Source organism: Hirundo rustica, chromosome 12 (genome assembly GCF_015227805.2).
Source record: "Hirundo rustica isolate bHirRus1 chromosome 12, bHirRus1.pri.v3, whole genome shotgun sequence".
Classification (NCBI taxonomy): domain Eukaryota; kingdom Metazoa; phylum Chordata; class Aves; order Passeriformes; family Hirundinidae; genus Hirundo; species Hirundo rustica.
Genome location: NC_053461.1, coordinates 14,391,315 through 14,418,568, shown reverse-complemented (window position 1 = coordinate 14,418,568; position 27,254 = coordinate 14,391,315). Strand labels below are relative to the sequence as shown.

The 27,254-nt window shown below is 41.3% G+C and overlaps 1 long non-coding RNA gene across 1 annotated transcript in view; it reads left to right on the top strand.

Moving 5' to 3' along the window:
- The first annotated feature begins 7,388 nt into the window (after window positions 1–7,388).
- LOC120758174 (uncharacterized) overlaps window positions 7,389–27,254 on the top strand; it is a 52,562-nt gene continuing 32,696 nt past the window's right edge. Inside the window, exon 1 of the long non-coding RNA XR_005702792.2 lies at window positions 7,389–7,591. This is a non-coding gene — a long non-coding RNA (uncharacterized LOC120758174). The remainder of the gene's footprint in view (window positions 7,592–27,254) is intronic.

Here is a 27,254-nt window from a genome sequence, read left to right as displayed (position 1 = left end):
AGTCCTCGAAGCCACCCCAGTCTGTGTTCCTGCTGTGGGACAGCCTTTGAATGGACACATTATCTTTTACAACTGAGCACAGGGGCCCCTCTCCTGGAAGGGATCTCCTGGGGAGGTATTTCATCTGCCATCCAATCCCTTCCTGCTGGCTAAACTCAGTCAAAAGGCACCGTGGGATTAACCCTTGGAGGTCTGATTCTGTGACTTTGGTCAGGGATTGCTTTGCAGATTTTAGGCATAAGCAAGCACAAGATCATGTCTTTGATTTTGGTCTCTGGTGTCCACAGCTGAAAATGGGATTTTAAGTGCCAAAAAAAATCATGGCAAAAATAGAGAATAGAAATGTGTAACTCATCTAAGGTACTAGACAGTGACAGACTATATAAAATGTTATTGTTCAACAAACACTGTCTCTAATAAACTCCATTTACTAGTGTTAGCAGCTTGGCAACTTGGAAACCCCAAAGTCTAGTTAAGTAAGGAAACAAAAAGCAGAGCCATATGATGATACCCATAAAGTACGCAGCTGGTTTTTGTTTTAAAAGATATTCTACTTTCCATATTAAATAAAGCTGCTTAGAGTGCAAAAAAAATTCCATATGGCCTTCTAGAAAATGAGAACCAAGTTCCAAAGTAAAAAATCCCTGGCCATGTACCACCATTAAAAATAAAAGTGTGCTTTCTCTCTAACTAGCTACTGTAGGACCAGAGATGAACCCACCTGGGTAGAGTGAGGAGTGGGAAAATCTGCTGCTTCTGATCTCAGGAGACATTTGGACCTCAGTAGACACTGCAGTGGAGCAGGAGACACTGTGATGCTCAGTATCACTATGGTAGTCATGTAAGGCCAGGTCCTGCATCCCTATCTGCCACAGGTTTCAGTGGGAATTGAAAGATCTCTGGCATTTGCATGAAAAATCTAAGTTCTTTAAAAGAAGCTGATCTTCTCTACCATCCTTATCGGTGCAATTTGACCTCATATACTCACTTCTGGTTATACCCTAAGGTTTCTGACTAAAGATGATTTACCAAGCCATAAAAGTAATTGCTTTACTTTACAAATCTTGTATACATCTGTGAAATGAAGATATATGAAGTATTGCTAATTTGTCTGAAAATATTTAAAACACCCCCTAATTGAATCTTCTGTTCAGCTACTGATGGCAGCGAAAGAGATGATTGCTAATTTTGCCTTTGGTTTGGCCAGTCTCCTCAAGTATTTCACTTGCAGTGCTTGTCTGCTTTTTGAGAATTCTGCTACATGAAAAACCCTGGAAAGCACCCAGTTCTCTGTCTTGCAATCAACAGGCTAGACAGCCTCTGACAAAATAAAACTATGGCACTGGCGTGTCACAACTGCAATGAGTTGATTCTGCCTGTGCATACTGGTTTTATGAGTTTTATGTACTTGCAGCCAGGTAAAAGTAATTTAAGTCCTCTTTGCATGGCTCTTTTTTTTTTTTTTTTTTTTTTTTAATATATATATTGGTAAGTGTATTTATAACTCTGCCATGGGCTGGTAAAGTTCTCCTTCTGCTGTGCTGGATTCTGTACAGACACAAGTCATGGACCCAGGGGACACTCATAGGGGCGGTATTCCAGTGTTGTCGACTTCTCAGAATGGAGACGTCATGTGGAAATATTTGTCTAAATCCACAGATGTCTCATTCATCTATGGAGGCTAAAAAAAATCACCTGAAAAATACTCATCCAAGTTTAGTTTGGATTTTGAACATTTCTAATCTTCCTATGCTGTTTTCATCTGAAATTTCAGGTTTGAAGTCACCTTTCCTGACAGTACCAGAGCTCACAAACGAAATGTGATGTGGTACATCCCAGTCATTGCTCTTCTGGTGGGGAATTTGTCTACAAACAGCTGTTCCTTTGAAATCTGTCAGCAATTTAAAAAGCATCCAACTGATGTTTTACTGAGGGTTTTATAAAAGAATTTTGAACATAGAGCACAATTTTCTTCTATCATACAATTTCATAAATAGCCTTTGAAGAATAACAAAACAATTTAAGCTGCAGCACTTAAAATTGGGAAGGAGTTTTGGCAGACTGAATAACTTCAGGAAGCAAGTCTTTCCATAGGCATGCATGTAAGTAATAACACATTCATACACACGTGGATTAATATGGCAGAGATGAAAAAAACAAAGTTCAGAGAAAGTTGTTGATGTTGGTCATCAGAATTGGAGACTTTGCATGAACTGATGCTCCTTCCACGCAACTCTTCCCTCTGCTTCAGACAGCACAGCTCTCCAAAGCGTTTGTACAACTATGGCATCATTCAGACAGTGCTCCCAGAATGAGGGGTGAACAAAGCTGGAGGGAAGGTGGTGAGGAGACTCTGGCTGCAGGATTCAGCCCATGGATGGCCCAGCTGAGTGCTGGAAGGTGGCTGAAGCAAATCTGTGCAAGGTTTCCTGGGTGAAGGGCCGGTTTGGGTTAACAGACCTGACACCCACTCCCCCCCTGCCCCAGTGCCTGGGCTACGGTGGAAAATACAGAGCAGCGTCTGGAGGGCTGGAAAGAGGAAAAAGCAGGAGGGAAAGAGGAGTAGCCTGCAGAGATTCCCAGGAAAACTGGATAAAACCCTTACACAAACTTTGTAGTAAGAGGCAAGTCTGGGTTCAGAACTGGCAACAGTGTTGGGGGAGATAAAGATGAAACATCATTTCTTTCTATCTCATAGTGAGGAGATAAGGACAAGGTGAGCAAGCCGCTGTTTTCAGAGGGAGAGCCCCGTTTTCTGGATCTGCTTCCCAGGTGTCACATGAGCACATTAATCTCAAAGAGGAGGTGAATGATGTTTTAACTTCAGCAAAGAAGAAATGAGGAGGGATTCACTGGAGTGTGCAGGACTAGAACTGCAAGTCTGGAGACCGAAAATCTTGCTAATTACAGATCAGATTATTTATGAAGTGTGGGACTGCATCTTGCAGGAGCCAGTGGTGAGACGCGTGCTCTAATCCTGGAGAAATGCCTCCTAAGAGCCAGCAGCCTGGGAGATAAGCAGAGAGAGATCCCAAGAAAGGAAGAACATTAGTTAAACAGAGGAACCAAATGGCAAACAGAAGCTGTCTGGGGTCATGAGCATCCTGGGTCTCAGTATGTGCTGGTCCACCTCTGAGCTATGAGGCAGAAGTTGAGAGAAAAGCTTTGCCTCATTCCAAAGTTTCAGTGGCTGCAGGAACTAAAAGAAGAAGAAAAAAAAAGTGAAAAGGAAGAGGCTTGCAGTATGAAGTTTTCAGATCCAGACTCAATAAATCCATGAGACAGGAGAGGACTGCCAGCCACTTGGCTCCACTGTACATTATTGAATCAACAACCTCTTCCCTGCCAGCTGTACTGTCACCTGGTAAGCAGAAAAAATTAGGCAGGAGAAATACAACAAAGCCATTCTGAGCACAGTGGGGAAATGCAGCCTAGTGATAAGAAACCTCCAGAGCAGGGATGTTAACTTCTGGGTGCATGAGAGCTGCTGGCGCAGAGCAGTGTCACCTCCAGCAGTGCAGGAGGAGGCATGGATGTGGCTGCAACACTGTGATACCCCCAGCTTAAGCACAGGACAATATCCCTGTGCAGCTTAATTGGAGCTTTATCAGGCCTTATTCTGCAGAGATGGATGGATTCAGAGAGAATTCTGTTTAGTCTTGATGGAGCCATTAAATAATGAACTGGCAAACTTTCACAGCAGACTCATTAATGCACCCATAAAAGCCAACATAGTCTGGATCAGCAGCCACATAAAGGAAAGAAAAACCTCGAGGAAAAGTAAAGAGCGGCTTATCTAAGTGGAGAAACCACTCAGCCAAAGCTTTTCACCACTATCAGTGCTTCAGGACAGGCCAGTTCATCTACCCCGAGGAAAGTATTCTGCAGCTGGGAGACCAAGAGCAGCTGCTGGCACTCTCAGCCAAGCAGGAGCAACATCACCAGCCCCTTCAGGGGAGCTGGCTTTCTGAAAGATGAGCAGGGAAGAGCTGCGCCCAAAGGCCTGAAGACAAATTTTCCACAGATTCAGAACCCTCCATCAGCTTCCTGCTTAAGTTTTTGGGATGAACCAGCTTCAGGTGAAGAGAGATTGAAAGAGACATAAAATATCTTAGAGTATTAAGACTATAATGAATCAAAATGGATCAAAGAAGGGAGCTTCTGAGTGTAACACAGACTACTGCAGTGCCAGTCCAAAGATAATTCCACTCTGATTTGGCCCTGCACTTGCCCTGTCCCTGGCCACCCCTGTCTCTTGGCTTCCCTCTGACATCCAGGTCTCTCCTGCAAGTCCGTTGAAGGTCCTGGTACATCCCACATATTCTTCTCAAGCAAGTGGCTTCAACAAGAAGCCCCTCTGGGGAATATGAGATCTGTCTCTTGAGGCCTCTCTGTTCCTGCCTTCTCAAGAATGACATTTACACTTCGGACAAGCCCCTTTTTCTCTCATGCTGCCTCCAAATGTAACTGAAGAAAAAAAGTCCTTCTTCTGCCCTCCAATACACAAGGAAAAATTTTTATCCACAGTGTGATGGTACAATACATCTCAGATATTAGCCAGTCCAAAAGCTGTTATCTTTATGGCAGCGATCTACAAAAACGTGTATGAGTTGCAGCTCATTTTCAAAGGAAGAAATGATAGAGATATGACTTGTGTTTTTAAAGAAAACTGTAAGTATGTCCCCTGGCAAAGGGAGAACCTGATCAGAAAGGAAATGGGAAGTGACTCGCAGGGTTCACATAGGACCATAACCAAAATTGCCTATGCAACCCAACAGAGACTTCAACTTTCTCCTGAACTCCATTTAAAATCAGAACGTGGATGCTGGCTTTGAACCTCCCAAGTTCTTCAGTGCTCTCAGCCCAGTGAAAGGGTGATATATTCGAGACACATTTTTTTCGGAGAAGCCCTAGAGATTGTGAGCTTTGGAAACAACACAGCAGGGAAAGGACCAGACCTTTAGAGACAGCCAAGTGTGGCATAACCCCATGGAACAGCACTGCCAGGCACCAAGGAGTCTGACAGGCAAGAAAGGATTTGGCAGGGGGAAAAAGTAGGCAAGTAATGAATATACAGGTCTGGTAGAAAAGAAAGGAGCAGCTTGAACTGAGAGGCTTCAGTGTATGGTGGGTAACAGGAGAGCTTTGGGGAGAGCTCAACACATATTGGAAGCGTTGTCACAGACTGAGTGACCCTATAAAACAGCTGGCATCTTTGGAAGGATCCAATGGTAATGTTGTTTGAAAAGAAAAGAGCAGTGGCCAAGTTTCAGAGGCGTGAGTTCACAGAATGCCTGCACCTGCAGGCTGCTATATTAGACACACTGCCCCTGCAAGCACATCAGCAGATTAAATGCAGACCTTAGGTGTACTCTTGGCTTGTGCGCTTCCAGGGAAATGCTCGGCACTTCTTTAAAGACATTGCAATGTGTTGTAAGTACACAGCCTTGCTTTCATCATGCCTTCAACCATGTCTTTTTCATAAAGGGTTCATTCCATTACTCGACTGACATCCAACACAATCTTTGTGACAGAAGGGGTGCAGGTTGTAAATTACTGTACTGACCATAATGACCTTGCTCCATTACCCCTCATTTGCACCGCCCTTGCTGTTGCAGCTGTGATATTACCAGACTGGGACTTCACAATCTCCATTTTCACTGTGAGCATGCCAAGATGGTTTTTCAATACTGTGCTTTAATCATGTTGCATCCTTTAACATGAGTGGAACCATGGCTTTAAAACCCTGGCCCAGTACACTTCAGGATTAAAGGACCACCTTACCATTATTCTTCTAAATTAGGTTCATTCTGAACTGGGACAAATGTTGGAGATCTCAGTTCTGGAAAGCACATCAGAGCATCTGAGTTGTACCAGATACTGTTCATCCTTTGTATCCTTGCTTACTTACTCTGTTTGCTCATTCCAGTGTTCCATTCCCTGCTGCACTAATGCTATGATGCTGGTTAAAATTGCTTCATCATTTGTCTATTAAATTAAAAGATCATCAAGGCATTAAAGTGTTACTTAGTAGCTGCTGTTTACACAGATTGGTCATTAAAGATTCCAAGCTCCATTTAGCTCAGAGCTTACAAAGCAACTCATTAAGCTAAGATTGCAAGGCCCCCATTCAGCAAAACACCTACCATGTGCTCACATACCATTAAATTCAGCGAGTTTTAGGCTCATCATTTTGACTTTTGCCATTCTGTTCATTGGACATTGTAACTGTTCCCAGTGGTTATCTGAAATGATACCTTTTCCGATGCCAGAAAAAATCCTTTAAATATCATCAGAGTATCAAAGGCTGTTTTAGAAACCAAAGTCTCCCCAGCTGTACCATGAAAATTTATTTATAGTATTTGTATGTACAAGCTTTATACTTGAGAGTGGAACTCAGAGCATGGAATGTGTGTTGCCATTGGAGAGGAGGCAGCCCAGAGACAATGACTGGGAGATACCTTGACCAAGGTGACTCAAGTGTTAAATTTCTGCAAGGCTGAAAAAATTAAACCCAGTCACAGAACACCTGCATCACTCATTTATTATGTTATTCAATAGAGCTTTTTGTGTCGGCTTCTTTGTTTCTCTGTCTCCATTGATGCTATCATAGATTAATTGGCACCACTGCAAATGTTCACAGCTGTCTACAAGATGTTGGTGAGTGCAATCATGTCAGTCAAGCATGCTATCACCAAGGAGATGATTTCAGTCTTCAGGAAGACAGTTCTATAATGTAACCTAATAAAATAAAATCTTTCAGCAAGTGCTGGGAGAATATGCATCAGTCTTCAGGTTAAACTAAAAAAAGCAAGGCTCGTGCTGATGTTTTATCGTTTTAACAGTTAGGCACTGAAATTTTAATAAAGTGGTCAGGAGACAAATCATGTTAGATGATGTAAGCAAGATTTGTATTTAACTCGGGACATCCAGAGCATATCTCCAACCTGGCCAAAAAGGAGAGGAGTTTGCCTGTTTTATCTGTGTATGCACACATAGACTGGTGTGATTCCTAAGGATTATAAAGTAGCATTATGTCTGGCAGGTAAGGTGATGATCATTCCCTTAAATATTTCAGCCAAAGTGACACCATGAAGTGCTTGAGTTCCCTGCTGTGCCTTTGTACCTTGTACTGGCTGAAGCTGTTGCTTACAGTCAGTCGAGATTCAGGGCTTTAATATATTTATATTTATGTACTGACTCAGTGAAACTACAACTCAAACTGAGGCTGCCCCTGCTCATAGAGAAGAAGTGCTGGGGCATGGCATCAAGGTCAGCAGACACTGCCACCCACCTGTAGCCCCTCAGTGCCCTTGACTAATCAACTCTTAACAAGCAAGACTGAAAGGCAGATAAAGGTGATTTCATTCTGTGATTAACGTGAGTCCCGTTATTTCCTCGGAGAGGAGAGATTTAAGAAAGTAGCTGATGGCGTGGTGGCTCTTTTTTGCTTGGATGGTGCCCTAGGCACACTAGGTGGGGGTGAAAGAGTTGCTCCTTCCTACGTTCCCAGGAGAAAGTTCAGCCTAGGCTACCTCATGCCCTTTCTTTCATGAAGACAGAAGAGTCTGCATGTGTGTGCTCACCCAAGGTAATGAATTTGTGTGTATCTTTTAACTTAAAATATTGGTGGAATTTGATTACTCAGCCTTATTTTGATTTTCAGAAAGTTTCGGACTATGCTTTCTGAAAAACTGTGTGTGTTGCTGTCTTTTTGCTATAGGCTTTTTATAACAAAGGCAGTATAATATATCCTGTATAATGTTATATTGACTTACCATACCAGACTGTCTGCTAAGTGCAGCTAGAATGGAGTCATTACACCCTCTGTTAAAGTAGTAACCTTCAATTATGTCTACAGAGACTTGTTTTTCAGATGATGGAATAATTTACCTAAGAACACTTACCAGATTTATTTGGATTTAGTTCTACTATCAGAAAGAGCTTACCTACCCAGAGCAAAAGCATTTGGCTAGCTATGAAATTTTTACTTTTTAAAGTCCAGCCTAAAATGCCTTTAAAGCATTTGTTCTGTGAGACCCCTGCTGAAAAGCACATTACAGGATGATTGTTGTTGTATTTCTCTTGAATGATGAGCATTATTTGAAATGACAGTGCATCTATGTCAAGTGCTGGTATGGTCTCAGCATTTCTCATTTTGTGGGGAAATAAAATAATAGAAAACCTAGGCAGTATGTGTATGTTGGGGATGTATGAAAGGGGAAAAGGAAATTGGCTCATCAAAGCCATTTTACATTACAAGTCTGAAGAATGACTCCTTCAAAACAGTAGTTTCCTGAAGGCCATAAATCTTTTTGCTTTGGCAGCGTATCTTAATTGTTCCTAGCTCTGAGCTGTTCATTCTAAATATGTGCTCTTAATAACATTCAGTTGTGATTTTTAGCCCTCAAAAGAGAGAGGTGTGCACTTGTTTCAGCAGTCTGTGCTCAGCAGAGATGGCCACAGGTATTACTTTGGTGGTAGCCACAATTCCCAAACCTGGGGCTGTTTGACAGCCCACGTGAGCAAGCTGTGCTCATGCACTGTGTTACTGGAAGTTGAGAGTGCACTGGAGATGGAGAAAGAGTTTGATGGGACAGTTTCCAGAGGTGGTCTTCAAAATAAATTAGGTGATCTGGAAGTATGCCCTTCTCATTGAAAGTGTGACTGTTGCAAAAGCAATTGAATCCCAATTCGTTGTGTAGATGTTTTTGTGCTTTGCACTGGAAAAGCACTGCAGGGAGATGTTTTGATGGTGGCACTAAAGAAATGGCAGATCTTGTGCTACAAAAGGTCCTCAGGAACAGGACAGCAGGGCTGTGTTTGTACCACAACAGGCAGCACAGTTGTCCCAAAATGCATGAAGGTATTTCAGGAGTCGCACAGTTGTAAGGAAAAAGTTATTACCCTGCCTGCTTGGGCTCTCCTCTCCTGCAATTACTGGAGTGCCAATGGCATGTGTGGAGGGGTAGCCCTTTCCTCCTCTTTGGAAATGGTTGTTTCATCTTGTGGGTAGGGAAGCAGCTGAACACCTCACTCACCAAGGCTGTGGACAGACAGATCCCCTCCCTTGGGTGATGCTCTTCCCTGTGCTGTTCTGCTCAGGCAGAAGGCCTGGAACTGCCACTTGGATCATGTCAGCTTCCCCTTGTTCAAGCAGCACTTCCATCCTTTCCAGCTCTTTTGAGAGAGCGCAATCTGCTGCCTTATTTTTCAATGTGTGAGAAGTGCTGAAATCAGGTATGGGTTCTGTAATGCACAGTTCAAGTCAGGAGTTTGTTACGGTGTAACTGTTAAGGCAAGGGGCTTGGCAGGAGTTAAAGGAAAGTTAAAATGAACAGAACCAAAAAAAGATATTTGACTATTCCAACTTTAGGCTGTAAACTACATATAGTTTACAAATATGAGGTGAGAGAAGAATGTTCCTCAGCACAGCTGGTGAATAATTATCAGTTAGGAGTGTTATATTTTCCACGGTAATGCCAGGGACAGTATTTCACTAGAGTGTACATAAGTCTAGCAGAATGATGGTTTTGTTTCTTATCTTCTGCGGTAGAAATGAAATTGAATGAAGGGCTTAATACACACTGAACAACCATATTTCAAGTTCAGACATTTGTACAGCTAACACATGTAATTATTGCTTGTGGTATTGACATTTTTGAAGGTCTTTTAGCAAGAGTTAACAGTCCTCTAGTATTGACCTACTTAAAACCTTTGGTTTAGATCCTCGGCTGCCATGCAGCAGCTGGTGTGCCACCTGAAATTCTACCTGCTTTCTTAACAGACCCTATAGACTAATAGCAGAAAGGTCCCTAATTCTCAATTACATTGGCCCTCCTTCTCATGGTTTAAAGAGAAAGGGGTGAGGAAGGCAGGGTATTTGGTGTTCTGAGCCTGTCTTCTTTTATCATTGAAAGCAGGGGAGTTTGAGTCCCCACCCCCTTGGGACTTCATTAATACTTCTCCCAGGTGAACTCTAGCCCTGCACAAAAGAGTTCTTTGTATTTTGTCTAACCAGTTCTTTGTTTGGGCAGTTATCCAGGGCAGTAGGGAAAAAGTCAATATTCCCTATTGAATCAGTGGCTTTTTCCTGCTATGTTTCAAAAGAGCATTTCAGAGACCAATTGGTTATAATTGGCCATAGAAATAAATTCACAGGGGTGTGTGTGTATATATATGTATATAACAAGGAAAAAATACACTATTTACATTGAAAAGTTTTCCTTGAAGAGGAAAACTAGAATTAGGGTCATTGTTTCATTTAAAGAAAAAACAACAAACAACACCCAAAGCACACCAAAAGGGCCTTGCACAGCTGAGCAATTGCAATTCTTATTTACAGTACCTGGTAAGATGAAAGTAGCCAGAAGTTGCCCTCATGCCCCCTGACCTGACATCAGCATTTTTGCTGTGTGCATGTTGCTATGGATGAAGGGAGAAATGCAGAACTCTCTTAATCCAGGCTCATTTTCCAGAGGATAAACATTAATGGTGTTTGGGAGCATCCATACCTGTGAAGTGCAGCTGGCAGAACTCACACTGCTTGTTCTGCAGGATGCCTGGGTGTGCCCACAGCAGCTCTGTGTGCAGCAGGAGCTTTCCTGCTCCCCAGAACTGCTGTGAGGAGGTTGTGTTAAAGCCTTAAGTGGCTCAATTCTGTTTATCTTTCTTCTTGCTGGTAATTAATGTCCCAAAGAGCCTTGTATTGGTCATAACTTCTGCAGAGAGAGTGAAAACAGGCAGCTTTAATATGAGCTTCTCTTAAGGCTTGCCAACATAGGTTCTCTACCACACGGAGCTGTCTGATGCCATCGTGTCTCCTGTCACCATGAGATCTGAACATCTGTGGGTTCAACACAGTTATTCTCCCAATACAGAACATAGAGAAGTGCCCCTGTCCTCATTCTAACAGTGTGGCATTCAAATGTGGGAGTTGCATCCAGTTTCATCAAAATATTTCATTGCCTAACTAAGGACAGAAAAACAGTATGTTTTGGGCTGGAAGGGATCTTAAAGATTATCTAGTTTCAACTCCCTTGCAGTGGACAGGAACATCTTCCACTGGATCAGGTCTTTCAAAATCCTGTACAGCTTGGCCTTGGGCACTTCCAGGGGTGGGATCCGTAGCTTCTGGGGCAGCATTTATGGCACAGTGTCATTGTCTACAGGGCAACCTGTATGGCAGTGAATACAGCAATTTAATTATGAGACTAGTATCCTGACTGCCAGATCAGATTTCTTTCTCTAAACCAGTTCATAAGTAATTGTTTCACCATATGAGTGTTGCAGTGAGGTTCTTCTTTCACAATGCAGAAACTTTTCTAAATAAATTTGTTTTCCTCTGGTAAACTTGTGTCATCTGAAGTCATGAAAGTGGAAGGAAGAAAAAAGTGGAATTGCTAGGCTAATTTTAATTTCTGAGTTTGAATAGCCAAAACTTCTCATGGGAAGACCCTCTACACTTGAGGATGGGAAAGTTTTAAAATGTTTTTTCCTTCCCCCCATGGAGAGAACGTGCACCAGCCTTTGTAGACAACCACCACACTTTACTGTTCTAATCCGGCACTGAACTGAGACTCATCAGTGGCATGTCCTTTTCTAAAGAAAGAAGAGGAGGAAAAATAAATTTTAAAAAGACCCAAACAACTTGCTTTTACATCATCTCACCAGAATGTAAACCAAAGTGAATCTTTGATGTTACATGCACAGATGTTGTAGCTGACATATCTCATGGCAGGCACCAAGCAAGAAGTGACAGAATGGCAGGAAGTTGAGGAGACCACAAACATCCAACACTACAGGGATGGCCTGGAGCAGCAACCTACACAAACACAACAGTCTAACTTCATTGTTAATTAAAGCAGTGCTTTCCAAGGTGTAACAGAAAGTTGGTGCTGTACTTGGGATTCGGATTTTCAGCTGTGGTTATTGACGGTAAAGAAAGATTTGGGAACAGAAGTCAAGGTGTAGGCACGTGCCAAAAGAGATGCATCTATTGCAGTCTGTCTGCATGCAATAAGTTGTGATATCTGGATGCTTGTTAAAGAGTTACAGATTTTTGGATAATCAAAGAGTTAACATATGACAGCTGTTTGCCCATGGATTAAACCATATTTTATCAGCTAGACAGATACTGCTATTTCATAAATTATTATGCTTCTGTCCTTGGAGTATCAGTGAGCAGGGAGGATGTCTTCCTCTTGTCACACAAATAAACTCTTGCAAAAATTATTTTAAAGGATATTTAAACTTAGTCACAGACTTCTGACTCCACATATATTCTGCCCAGTCTTAACTTGGGGTTTAGATCAGTTTAGTTAGTTCTCATTGGTTGCATTCATATTTCAGGTCTGGGAGTGTGCAGTGTTATAAAATCAGCTGCATTGTAAAGGGGTCAAGGTAGGAAACAACACAGAAATTTAAAGGGCAGTGCTGCATGAGAAATAAAAGGAACTCTGAATGTCTGTATTGATTAAAATGCACCAGAAAGAGCTAACAAACCAACAATGCCCAACAGCATTCCTTTAAGGCTAGTAGAGCTTGGACTTTTTTTTCTTGCTGCATGTGTTTGCATAGTCATCTCGTGAAAATAGGTTTCACCTTCATGTTGTTCATTTAATTCCCCTTTTGAATCCCAAGTGGCTTCGGGAGCAGCAGCTTGTACCATGTTAGCAGCAGTGATCCATCCTCTGAGCAGCTTCTGGGGGCAGTGCTTGAGCTTACCAGCTCAAAATTCTTTATTGCACTCACTGATGCAGCAAACACCAGTGGAAAAGCCTGGCTGGAGCAAATTCATTTCAAATGCAGTAATAGTGCTCACAGGTGATTTTTACTTTTCACCTGTTCTCTCCATTGCCTCTTTGCTTCCCTATGTACAGCTGTGATGAGATGCATAAAGAAAATCCAGTGTTGGAGCCATGCAAGAAGTTGTTCTATATGATGTATGTAGTAGGGTTCTATTGAGAGCATCCATAACACTCCTATCATTGTCCTGATTCTGCTCCTTTAGCTTTTGATGGGTTTGGTGTTCACAACGGATTGTTCCGATTTCTTTGGACTTGTTATTTAAAGTTCAAAATGGTAGGAGAATGCCCAATGTATTTTGACCTAAATATTACAAAAATGTGTATAAAAAGATCTGTGTAATCTGTCACAAAATGTAGCACAATTGCTGTTAAATGTTACCAGTGTATCACCAATATATGTATCCCTGTGTGAGAGAATATGTTTTATATCTGTACTGCTGGGAGTGTTCCCAGTGGGGAGTTGGAAGGGACGTGCTTGGGACAATGCACTGTTTCTAATCAGCTATGCAAGTGTTGGGGAATGGCAGCAGATTTATCATCTGAAATTATTCTCTTCAAGTAGGTTTTTATTGTAATACCAGGAAACTTGTCTCCTTTTTTTTAAGTGATTTATTGGAATCATCTGGCTATACTCTACCTAATAAAATGTAGTCTATGGCTGCTGGACTTCCTGCAGGAAAGAAGAATTAATCAGATACGCACAGGAGCTATAAAGCGGAATGGAAGTTCTATCAGTTGCCGTAGCATAATGGGAAATACATAGGATCCAGGCTCAGTGGGTGTAAGAGGGTTTAAGCACAGGGTAGGTCACTGGAGCCATATCCATTTTCCCCAGCTGAAGATGGTGTGTTAGTGTCGCAGTTGCTCATGTGCTCGGGACAAACCAAACAGGAGCACCGGTGCAAATGTTTTAGGAGTTATTCTGCTTCCCTTTCAGTCAGCAAAAGCAATATTTGCAAGCTGTTCTGGGTGGAAACCATTCCACATGAGAGACTTGAACACGAACAGCCCATTGTCCGCTGCTTACGCAGAGCCTCCTGCAAAGAAAATCTTGGTCATCAACGGGCTCATCAGCGATGTGCAGGTTGAGCCATCTGCGACGGTGGTGAGAGCTCTCTTTCTAGAGCCACTCGTATAATTTAAGTCTGTATTAGGAAAAACCTTGCTTCTTGTTTGCTCTGCACGTGCTGTTGCAATGGTCTCGTACTGTAGTATTCAACAGCTCACTAATCATGCACTAAGTGACGTGGCTAATACAGACCCTGTGTGCTTATCCAAGGGCAAATCTCCACTGTTTTGGTTTTAGAGAGGAGTTTTTTTCCCTCTGAAATTTGTTCCTCTGTCTCTTTCAGAAAAAGAGACCTGGTTAAAAATGCCTTAACTTTCCCTAAAAGAACTTATTTTCAATGAATGAGTAAGAAAGTCAGTAAAATACATTTGTCAGTGTTTTTATGCAGATTATTTCTTTCTTTACCCCCTGAAGAGAGCTGAGGAAAAACTATTTGTTTTTTCCAAGAGCCAGCAAGTTTAATTTCAAAAAATATGGGCTTGGTCTATCTGAACATTCTCTTCTCCCTGTTACCTGGATCAAGTGAAAATGCTTGCAAGAAGGAAAGAAATCAACAAGACCAAAATGATGAAGACTGTGAGACCATGAGGAGACCAGGCTTCAAGGGAGACTGATATGGGAAAATGTAGTGTCTGGCAGCAAGATAACAGGACTTGTGGTGTCTGTGGCTAGATTGGTTTTGATGAATGACCAGCTTAGTTGTGTTGCCTCTGTGACTCACTTCTTAGTTATCTGAGGAGCCTGAGGTCTCAGCTAAACTGACTTTGCTATTTTACACTCAACAGTTTTCTCTCTCCTGCTGTGAATTCATGGCTGGAAAGAGCTTGAATTATCTCTGTCCAGGCTAAAATTTTGGGTTGCAAGACTTGTTTTATATCAAAAATATATTTTTCTTGTTTCAAAGAAAATTATTTCCAAATGTCTTTTGGAGAAAAAAGAAACGTTTCTCACCATGCATTGTTTGGAGTATGATTGATATACTATGTCCTAATTCTACACTAGAATCCTTATGTCAGTCCCTTTTTCATGGATTAAGAATATGTGAATTCTGGGGACATCCTTGTAGATTTCATGGTGCAGTTGACTCTCATAGCATGTAGGATTATACAGGATTTGAGCTGTGAAGTGGCAGAGCAGAAGAGGAAATCTGGTCCCTCAGGCAGGAGAGATATCCTTTCTTATCTCTATTTATTGAAGGTGGGTCTGACTTTAAACATTCAGAAGTCTAGAGAGCCCTCAGGATGAGGATGTGAAATTACTTGTAGCTGAGCCTTTTCTTTCCCCAGTTTTTGTTCATTAGTTCCAGCTCCCACATTGTTTTTTTGCCTGAAAAGCTCCTGTTATATTATTGTAAAGTTCAGTGTGGGTGGCTTCAGAAAGCAATGCCTGTCTGGTCCCAAGTCAGACAGGGATGTGAGGAAGTAGAAGCAGTAAATGTTTGAGATCCTAGGTGTATTTGCTATCCTTGCTATTCTTTTAAGTGTCAGTGAATAACACAAATCCAATGAAAAATGTCATACAACCAAAGAATATCCTGCAACATGCTTTCAACCATTGAATCCAATACTTGAAAGCTGTGGGTGTTTCATTGCATCTCTTGGGAATTATACATCAAAGTGTTCTCCACTGGAATATCTTGAATAAGTTGGTGAATAGAGCTGCTCTGAGGAGGCAGCCACCATCCTTGGGTGAGCTGCCCCCAGGAGCAGTGGAGCTGCTGCCTGGGGCACAATGACCAGAAGGTGCTGGGCTGGCCCCTGTGCAGCTGGCTCTGCTCCAGTCCCCTCCTCCCCTTCAAGGGAAAGGGGACTTTTAGGGGGATGGCGTGTATGTGGCAGGATCAGCTGGCAGTGAACAGATCCCATCGATGCCCTGCTGCCCTGTGAAGGTGATGAAGTCACTTTTGCTTCCTCTGTCTGAGTTTTGCACCACCCTGACCTTCACCTCTGCCCCAGCTTTGCTTCATGATCTCGTTTTGTTCTCTTTGACGTTTTCCCAAGTACATTTTAATTGATTCTGCCGCCTTCTCTTCTTCAGTCTCCTGGCTACTGTTCATCTATTCTTCAAGTACAAACAGAAATAAACAGTGGAAAAGTGGTACAAGTCCAGGTCAGAGCTCAGTTAATGCCTTCACTTTGTCTTCAAAGGCTTCAGCTGTCTGGACAAGGGAGCTGCTAGTCACGCTTACCTTGAAATGCCTTTGGCACCAAGGCACACATTTTTGACTACTGGCCAGGATTCTAGGTTTTCACCCTTGAGTTTCAAAGGCAAGGATGTTACCTCCAGAGCCACTCACCACTTGGAAATTATTCAAAGTGAATAATTTTTCCCTCTGTGCAAGATCTTTGTTGCTAGAATGAAATAATCAACTTTGTCTGGGTTTCTTCTGTCTTCCAAGAAGAGGGTTGTTGGGTGTTGTATGCGCATTTGGTGGGAGGCCATTCTCTTTGTTGTTTCAAAGGGGTAATTACAATCATAGTTTATAAATCACTGGGGAGGTATAGGACTGTCCCCTCCTAATGCAGCTTTTTTGCATATGATTGATGATTATTTGGATCCTGATGCTGTAGCTATATGTGGTCTGAACTTACCATTTGGATTTCATATTGCTCTGATCCTGGATTTGCCTCTCTGAGGCTGCCAGACACATCCAGGGAAGCATGTGTGAGCTGACCTCTAGCAGAGGCCCTGCAATTGTTGTTTCTTACTCCTTAATTCTATTCCCAAACTGTGTTAAGGCAAAGTTTACCACCTGAACTACCTCAGCAGGGCAGCAGACAGATGTGCTGGAGTGAAATTTATCTTGGGGAGGGATGTTTCAGTCAGTTTGTTTAAGTGACAGTGACATTGTGAGGGGAGTCACAAGGTTGTAGCCAAAATACAGTGTCTTAAGAGCGCTATTAGTAGACCCATAATTACTAATTACTTTTCAAGAATTAGGCACAGTATCACTCAAGTTTGAACTTGAGATCTGGGAGCAAGCTGGCAGAGATTGGTTCTAGTTGTGAAATATCTGCAGCTGTTAGAGTATGATAAAAGGGGTTGACTCCACAATGCTAAATGATGGTTGCTTACACAAAGGAGGTAGCACCAAGGGGACAGCTGAACTGGGTTTTTTTGCAATACTTCCTCCGTGTACAAACAGAGGAAGCTGTGGCTTTGGAATTAAAAAACTTATTGCAACAACAAAGCTACCTACATTTTCGGCTGGGAAAATAATTTATTGCTCCCTGTGAGATTTGCAGAGAAGGCAGCCTTGAGCCAGGTCTTGTTAAACTCAGCTCCAGGATGGGGAAGTCCCTCCCTCTGGCTCTGGGCTCCCATTGAGTAGTTCCCACCTCTGCTCATTAGGCTTATGTTCCCATCCCATGTTCCTAATCTATTTGGCTATGAAGGTCTCTTTGGCTAAAATGGTTCTGAATTTCACTGAATAATTTAAAAAAGGGTGAAAGGAAACCTGGAGTGTATTTGTTAGAATATTCACCTGGAAGTGGTGATACCGGGATCCAGGCCAGTAGAAATTACATGGTATTGTTTAAATGCAGAATAAATATGTAGTTTAGGCTGTAGGTTAAATCCTGTTACAATATCAAGGTAACCAAGCACTTTGGTACATTTATGTATCTAAATAGATGATTATCTGTCTAAATCTGGTATTGTCCTAGTGAGATTCTTCCAAAGGATCCAGGACACTTGAAACACCAGCTGTATATGGTCATTTTTAGATATTTTCTTTACCTTTGCACATGTTTATTTTTCTTGCAGTTTTGTGTAATCCATGAAGGAAACATTTCCATGGGGAAAGGTAGTACATTCAGCCTTAGCTATATTTAAAAACAAACAAACTGCTATAGTGCAGAAAATATTTGCATGTTTCTGGATGTCAGGAAGAAAGCAGTGGAGTATACACCCTAAAAGAACCTCCATTTGTTAGGTGCACGTTACAGTGAGAGTGCAACGTTCGAAAAATTCTGGTAGTTTTCTTGCACATCCAACTATCCTGGCTCTTTGGAAATTGTTGCAAATTTAAGTGAGCTGGTGATTATGCTCCAAGTACCTCAGTGTTCCCAGTGACACTGGAGCTGGCCTTGCTGGCTCATACACAACCAGTGCCTCTCGACGTGATTCCATGAGCTGGGTTTGGCTGTTGTGGTGCACCTCCGTGTGTCAGTAAGTACTGAAAACTGGAGACAAATCTTGCCTTAAAACACCTAGCAAGCGTGAGAGAAATGGATAGAGCTGGACAAGCAATTTGTAAGCTGTTACTGTAACATTTCATATCCACTGAGTTAGAGGATGGAGAAAGGACAATGTGTCTGGGGGTGCATCAAGGTCATGGTTTTGTTGTATCCATAGTTCATAAACGAATTCTGATCTATCAAGTCATGTTGTTCCTCACAAGTTCACACTCTTTATACTCTTTTTTTTCTGTCTCCATTTCTGTCACTTTACAGTGACGAAGTTTACAGTTTACAAGTGGGGATCCTTGCTTTTGTGCCCCATAGGCCTCCTACCAATGGCCCTGGTCTGCCACCACAGCCTTCTGGTTTGGGGTGAAGGTTTCCCTTAAGATGGACGCCCACAAAGTCAGACATAGGTATCTCATCTCCTACTCCCCTGCCTTGGGGTGATATTCTCGTGGCTGGGTTAGAAAATTCACTAGTGTACCTAATGACACCTAAAATGAGCTTTTGGGACACACTGCATCTTTCAAAATTGGTTTATTTGCATGTGTGAGTGGAAGGGAACCAAGTTCCCCTCAAAAAATCAGAGCAAAACAAAATCCCACTTAACCTCCTAGGAAAGATTTAGGTCCTTGACTTTAAGCAGAAAAAAGAAAAGTTTTATATAAATATATGCTGAACTTCACTCAAACTTGTTTGCCATTAAGACTTATCTCTAAGCCTGCAATTGCAGAGTTTGATGCTGTAAGCATGGTAGAGCCACTCAGCACATACTTTAAAGCAATTTACAGTACTGCGAATCTAATAAAGGTAGCTGACAAGTTAATTGCCAAATTATAGGAATACATTGCCACTACTCACACACAAATGCTCTTTAATTATTTTTTGGTATCTGAGGGAAGAAAGAGGAATGCTGAGCTCACAAGCAACATGTAATCCATCTGTGTTTGTTTTGGTGCATCCTCGGTTCATGGAAGACACCAAAATGAAATGTTGTCTGGGGTACGATGATCTTTGTGTGCAGGAAAAAAAAATTGCCACTTGCTAGACTAACAGTGTAAAACAAGAGAGTTGCTTGTCTTTGGATTATGACCTGGTCACCTAAAGCATGTGGGAAAAATGCGTTCAGATAAAGGCTACAAAATTGTTAACACTTTGAATTACGTTTAGATTACAGAGGTTTATACAACTAGCAGTCTCCATGTTATTGAAAACCTTATCAGCTGCCATTCAGTGAATGCCCTTGCTAATAAAGTGCGTCGTGGAATTTGTGCATGTGTTTGTGCCTGGTGTTTGTCCAGCCACATCTTGGGGATTTCCTTCTGAGGCATCCATCTGATTCTAATCCCAGCCAACAATAGTCATTTTATTCCATTATAGTCTAGCACACAGTAATTAAAGAAATTATTTCCATGCTATTGCTATTATTGTCTGTGTATACATCACAGATGAAAATAGGAAAAATATTTCTTGTTAAGACAGTCATCTGTGGCATTATTCAGCCACTTGTCTGTTATGATTTCTTGAGCCATTTAGAAAATGACATCAAATTACAATGATATGGAACTCTCTAATAGCATCATTGTCTGATTTCATTCTTTCAGGGGTTTTTTTTTGTTGTTGTTGTTTTTTTAATTTTAATTAAGTCAGGAGTCTATTCTATGAAGGGTGAATGATCTTCATTTATAATACCCCATTCAAAGCTTGCTGCTTCAGATAGTAGAAACAAAAGGCTTAATGAAAACTGACATAAACTAGAATAGGAAATCTTGGCTAGGCATTTCTTACGGATAGCACAGATAAACAGATCATTCTTCTTGTGAAATACAGCTCACTGGCAGCACAGAATGCCAGGATTATGTGAACATACACCTCTCACTGATTGTGTTCAGCACCCCCAAATTACTGTGTGAAAGCCTGACTTGGAGGTTTGGCTCTGCAGAAGCCCTGGACAGGCTGGGGGTCAGTGTCAGGATTCAGCATTGTCACTTTGGGGTGCTGGGGGAGGAAATGCAGCACTAGCAGTGGGAAGGTGTGGAGAGGGGCCTGGAGGAGAGGGAGTTAATGCTGTGACTGTGCCATGGCCTCACGCAGAGCACGTTTTCCTTATCGGTAAGGAAAGGCTGAGAGCCTGAACTCATGGGGCTGGAGATACCTGGCACAGCCTTGTTGGTTGTTTTCTCATATCAGACAAAAGCAAGTTTGAGAAAAAAAGAGGGAACCCTCTCCAATAGGTGCACAGAGCAGGGAGGTGATGACAGGTAGTAGATATCAGCTCACTGAGAGCTGGTTGGAAATCCTCTCCTTTCAGAATCCAAAAGCTTGGACTGTTTCACAGCCCAAATCTCTTACTCCAGATTTCTGAATTGAGTCTTCCAAGAAAAATAAAGGCTTGTCCTGAGGTGTCATTTGAAAGCCCTGATTTTGTCTTGTGGGGATGGAAACATGCTTGGAAAAAACTTTTGGGTGGGGATTATTGTTCAATACCAGTCAAGAGGCTGGACCTCTTTTTTTTTTTTTCTTCCTCCACTTTCAGGTATTTTGTTTGTTTTCTCTTCAGAACTTCTTGTTTTTTTTCCAGCAGTGCAAGGAAATCATTTCTTTAGCCACCAGGGTCATGCTCTTTAGAGACGTGAAGAATTTGAGATGGACAAAAAGAATAGTAGGATTTCATGTAGTTGCAATACCTGGAAGAAAATGAGAACCTGATCCGAGGATTTGTGTTCACCATTCCAGCAGCTGGTAACTCCTGGGGCCAGCACAGCCTTCAAGCATGTCTGCTACCAACCTGCTCCCCCTGGGACAAGCTCCCAGCAGCTGCCCTCAGTGGGCATGCAGATCCACTACTTTTGGCTACCTGAGTGCAGATATTCTTACCCACAGAAGTTGTCTGACTTGGTGTGGGTACGACAGCACCGGAGTGAAAGAGCTGGATCAGCTTAGAGTGCTCAGGGGACGAGGTACCACTCAGCCTTGTGCCAGGTGGGGTTACCACAACCATCAGACTCCATACAAGGAAGCTCTCAATGACAGTGTAATTATTTTGGCTAAAAATATTTCTTTTTGAGGCTTTGGAACTTCCAAGCAGGTCTTCTGGTTGTTGTCCGAGTCAGGCCTGTGGTTAGAGCTGTGGACATCGCATCTGTTCTCGTTAGTTACTCATGCTCAGCTGTGTCTCTGATCTGACCTCCCTGGTTCAAGCACATGGTGTAATTGCACATTAATTTGCTACTAAAGTGCTTTTCCTGGATAGGAATTTTGAGAGCAGCTTCCTACTCGGTTTTGCTATTTCCTACTCAAATCCGATTTTCACTGCCAGTGTTGGCATAAAAGGGAAATATTCCTTCATGTGTTTGTCAAAACTAGAGCAAAGCCTATGGCTCTCAAAGCAGCATACATCTTCTGGGGGGATGATGAAGAGACATTTTCAAAAATATTTTAAAAAATTAAGTTTCAGAAATCAAAAAACCCCAGCACAGAATAGCTCATCCTTACGTTAACTTTTTGCGCTCAAAAATGCATGTCTGAGATGTGTAAGCTGGTTTTCCAACAGTATTGATCCTTTAGGGTACTTAAGCATGTGCATTCCATGGGCACCAATATATAATGAGTAATACTACTGCAGAAGCTTTACCAGAACATGGGTACTGAAGTGGTCTTGTCTTCTGTGATCAAATCTGGTTTGCAGGTTCATCAGAATCACCTGTCCTTTAGTTGATGAGGAACACTAAAGGCATGTTATCACCCTTAAAAAGAACTTAATCCTATTAATTTTCTTTATGTCTCTGCATTTGTAGTCAATCAAAAACTGGGGAAGACAGATGTCCTCAGTGTGCAAAAATCTCTGGGAGTGGCAACTTACAAAAAAAAAAATTAATTTACTTTAAAGATCTCTTACTTCTTTCCATATAGGATTTCTACTTTCAGAAATCTTCCAAGTATACTTTCATTCATACTTTGAATAATCCATACTTGTAACCAGATTTTATTTGAATTTGTCTTTTTAAGTAAGAAATAGGGCAAAATCAACAGGGTGTGTTTGCACTCAGCAATTTTGTCTATCTCTAGTTTTAAACAACTTTCCAATTATAAATAATTTCTCCTTATGTTTTTCTTATCTAATGGCATCTCTGAATTAGGTTTCACCTCTGTGCAGATAAGAATGTAAAAACAGTTTAATGAGACCTAAATAAGTGATTAAAATGAAGGGTGTAAGCAAAGGTTTCACTCAGATGTAAACAACTGGAAGTTCAGGCTGCTGTTGTTTTCTGAAGGGTCTTGTCTGACTCACTTTATTCAAGCACTGCAGTGGTCCTGAGATTTGTAGAGTCCCTAGTGCACGTAAACTTAACCTTGGATAAGCGGTTGTGGCATCTGGACTTGGTTTCAAGAATATATTTTATAAATGTAAATATTGTCTCCCATTAGTATTGCTCCAATATTTGCTTACAATGTTGTTTGTGTGAATTTCCTAGCAGAGAGATTTGCTAACAAATTATAGCTGGAGAACAGCAAAACTGAAGCAAACTCGTTTGTGGGATAGAAAAATAAAAGTACACAAGGTACTACAGATGGCGGCCACTAGGTTTTGTGACAGCATTTGCGTTTCAGCACAATTTGTGATTAAAAAAATCCATCACAGGGGCACAGTAGGAGCTGGGCAAGGGTCTTCCTTGTCTTCAAGGAAAGAGCAAGTATGAAGATTCCTTACTCTCATCATTTATTTTTCTATTTGCCATTCATGATACTTTCAGTAGTTGAACTTCTAGCAGATAGTGTAATAACTGATAAAAGCTGTTTCTTAACGTTTTCTGTTTTGCTGTGACTAATTGACATAAATATTTATGCTGTAGTTATCAGTAAAATATATTTTTCTGTAAGTACCAATAACAAACCAACCCTTTAATTATGATATAGAACAGCTGGTGGCATTCACAGAAACATTTCCTTTTGACAGATAACTCAGAGAACAAGGAACAGTGATATTTTCACTTGGACCCTTTCAAAGAAACAGGAAAATAGGAGGAGAGTTTTAATATCATATTCTACATGCACATTAACTCCCACATTGTTTTCTATCCAAGATTATAAACAATGTTCATTTGAGAGGCTTCAGATTTATTCCTATTTTAAATACTGTAGGGAATGATTAAAGATGCTGAGCATCCATCTTGTGATGGTACATCAGAGGCACTTCCAGCTTGTGCCCCGCAAGCTAAACGCTGCGCAGGCACCAAAGTCTGTAACCTTTCTGCTGCTCCCAGATCATCTGGTAAAATTTTCATCAAATACTCAGCCCTTTTTGATGTCTGCCTATGGGATACTTGTCAAGAGCTGGAAAGACAGATTGGTGCTGGATAGCTACTGTTTGGACACAAAAGGCATTTAATAACCATACTACAATCCCTAGAAACTGCTCAGGGATTCTTTACCAGTTGTTAATGAATGTGCTTTAGTGGTGAGGACAAAATAAAGTCAGAGTGAGCTAAGCTCTTCCTAATGGTTTGTAAATCCTAAATACAAGATGGATTCTTCTCTTGACTTCATCCAGCAGTGTATAAGTTGATATGAGAATGAGGGTGATAGGAACATGTGGCTTAAGGTCAGCTGTTGTCTCATGGTTTTTGAGAACCAGCAGACTCAAATTCAAAGCATCTGTTGCAAAACTAAATGAATTCTAGCTGAAATTTGTTTCTAGAAAAGTTGTCCATTGGGACATTCCTACAGTAAGTTGGATATTTATTTCTGCTGTGAGACATAATTGCATCTGCTGTGTGTTTTTGATTTCTGAATGTCTGGGGGCCAAATCTCAGTTGCTCTAAATGGGTAAAGCTGTTCTCCCTGCTTTTGTTATGGAAAATTCTGCTTGAGATATCAAGCTGTGGGAAAGTTGTTTTGTTTTGTTTTTTGTGAGGAGAAGACTTTGGATAGGTTTATTTTTTGGTGGGGTTTGAGGTTTTTTTTCCTTGTGGAGATAGGGTCAAACTCCAAGTAGAATACTTGCAGAAATGTTCTCCTGTGTCTGGTAAAAAGCCCAATTTAAATAGTTTCCTTAATTTAAAAAAAAAAAAAAAAAAAAAAAAAAGCTGTTCTAGTAAAGTTTATTCTCTTGTTTTGTTTAAGCTTTTATTTCCTATGAGCACAATAATATGTCATTAACAACCTAAATATTTTCATTCCAAATGGTGCCATTTCTCGTAGTTGGGAGTATGAAACTTCATCCTTTCGTCCTTCACTGTGGGCCAGGTTCCCTGGCTGAACTGACATCCATCATGGGCAGGAACATGAACTCTTCTTCTGGCTGGTTTTCAGTGACAGAGATTTGGGGCTCAGGAGATCTTTTGAGGGTGTTTTGGAGTTTTGTGTTGTTGGGTTTGTGGGTTTGTTGGCTGGTTGGTTTTTTCAGTAAGAAAATATTTTATTTTCAACATTTCTAGCTTTGATGTGTTTTTAAACAAATTCCACAGCGAGGTTTTTTTTGCTCAGTATTCATTTTGCCCTTGAGAGAGGTTTATATATGATCTCCCAAAACATCTCCCCAAAGCTTCTCCAGTGTCATTTATTGCACATTGAAGAAGATTTTTATGGAAACAGGGGCATGTAGGCAGAGTAGGTACACATCCCTTTACCTACCCCATTGCTGATGTCCCATGCTCTGTGGATCTCAACATGAGAATCATGAGATACCTTTATAATGTTATTATTTTAATACAGAGGTTTGGGGTTTTTTGGGTTTTTTTCCCCAGCATTTTCAGCTGTTGTTTCTTAGCTCTTTGTCTAGCTACTTTGTGCATGAAATAATTCACGTGGTTTGGACATGTATTCAGGAGAAGGCTTTAAGTTCAACTTTTAAACTGTTTAGTTTGTGTATGAGACGTTTTTTTTCCCACTAGCTTTACTTTGGACTATTAGCCATAGCTGTATCTGGGCCAAGATTTTTCACGAAGCATCAAGAATTTACTGAGCACATATGTTCATTCTGTTTTTCCCCCTTGAGACCACCTTTCTCCTGCAATCCAGCCTGGAAAAGAAACTTAGTACTGCAACAGCCTTGACACTTTGCATGATATTTTCTATCCTTCATGTACTCCTCCTCTTGGGTTTTTCAGGAAGCCACTGGGGCAGCGTACAAAGCTGCAAATAAAATGCAAGTTTACAGTTATACCACTCATGGATAAAAATCACAATTTAAACAAATAAGTGTAAATATTGGACATGTGCCAGAAGAGAGAACAGATTAGCAACTTAGTTGATATGCAGAAATCTTTCCTGCTTTGTTAGTGTTGATGCTACGTGCTAGTCTGTGCTTTAGGAAATTGAAAACAAATTTCTAATCAGAGGCTCAAAACTGGAAGCAAGGTGCTCAAATAGCTTCCTTGGAGCTGTGGACCTGCTTCATGTTTTGTTTTGTTTTGTTTTTTTAACTAGACCAACTCAACAAGTTTTGACTTTCAACAGAAGATGGGTGACCTAGGAAGAAATAGTCCTTTAGCCCCCTGATTTTTCTGACTTTAGCCTCCAAAATCTTGTCCTTTCCTACTAAGTTTCCCAGGAAATGCAGCTTCGCAACAGACCCAGTTTTATTATTTACACTATTTAAGATTGCCCAGATTGAAGCAGATTTTCCAGCAAAGGTGAAGGGCTCCAGCTGCTTGGGAGAAGCTTTTAAGGAGCCTTAAATTTTTCAACCAAAAATCATGTAAGCAACTTTACGCAACACACCTGAAAGTCTGAGCTGTTGTTTAGTTAAATCTATTTTACCAGATATTTGTTTCTGTTCAAGCTGTGCATGACAGAATCTCTGCTAACAGTCCAGCATGGCCATTCTTCTGGGTCCTCACACTGTGGGGTTTGCACAGCTCTTGCTTGTGCTCTCTCCTTCCTAAATAAAAGCTGTACAAGTTTCTCTGCCTGTTTTATGTCAGTGTTAGCAGAAAGGAGGTTGCTCTAGAATGTGGATGTGAAGCAAAGGTTTTCATGGGTTTGGGTTTTATCTTAGTAGGCTAGAGTGAACTAGAGTTGGTAGGAGTGAACTTTACCTTTAAAATAAACAGTATCACTTTTTCTGTAGCTGTTGTCTGTGTTCTCTTTGCTCTGGATCTCCAGGAACTCTTGTGTTTTGATTCCCAGTCATTAACTGTGACTGGCCAAGGCTGAGATGGACAGGTCAGAATCACCAGAGTAGTTTTACCTTCTCCTCTGACTGGTTGCCAGGCAGGACACAGATACTTTCAAATTCTCCTACTTGTTGATACCAGGACATCAGTTTGTTTTTGCCTGAGGCAAATTCTCCTCATGTGCATGATTGCAAATGCTACATAAACATTATGTATGATAGAATGTGATAGATGAAGTAGAATAAGTAACTGCACTTTGCAGAGTTCATATTTGGTATTCAGCTTGCAGCAAGAATAAGAAATTGGATGGTTTAGCCCAGTATTATTTGAGGACTATCACCAACAGTGATAAAAATGACAAGATGACAAGACCACGTGTGCACTTAAGGCTGAAAAAACAAAAGCATGGGATAATTCAATCCGTAGATTTAATTTTCATGCTCTTGCAGTCTCTAGGGTCTTACATGACTGACAACTCTAATAGCAAAAATCTGGATCTGAGGGTCTTCCTTCACTGACCCAGCAAACCTTTGCCAAGTCATGATGGCTGCCTGATGCACAGCCTGAGTGTCAGCTGAAGAAAAAGAAACACCTGGGATTCAAGAGCTGAAAAAGACATTTAAAAAAGAAATACAAGATGAAGTGGAAGAAAGTCACAGGCAAAGAGCAAAGACTGGAGTAGTTAAAACTAACACTATGGACACTGCTGGAGATGAGACTGCTCCTGCTTCATGGATCATATGGATTTCCAGCCTTGGTTTTGTCACTGGCAACACCATGTTGTTGTAATATTACTAGTTTGAGAGTGGATCTTCTCCAAATGTTCCTCATGTGGCAATGTTCTGTGCAATGATCAGCTCTCTTCCTCTGAAGAGTATCTGGGTGTAAGAGAGGTGTAGGATGCACCAGGGAGGAGTGGGCTGTGAGGAGAGGCTCTGCTACCAACTGGGAATGCCACAGAGCTCATCTGCAGATGTGAGCTCCTATTTAATGCGATTTCCAGCAAATCTTTAATCGAGCTCATGACCAGCCTTCTTATGTCACTTTTATCTGGATCTCTCTCGTCTCACCCCAT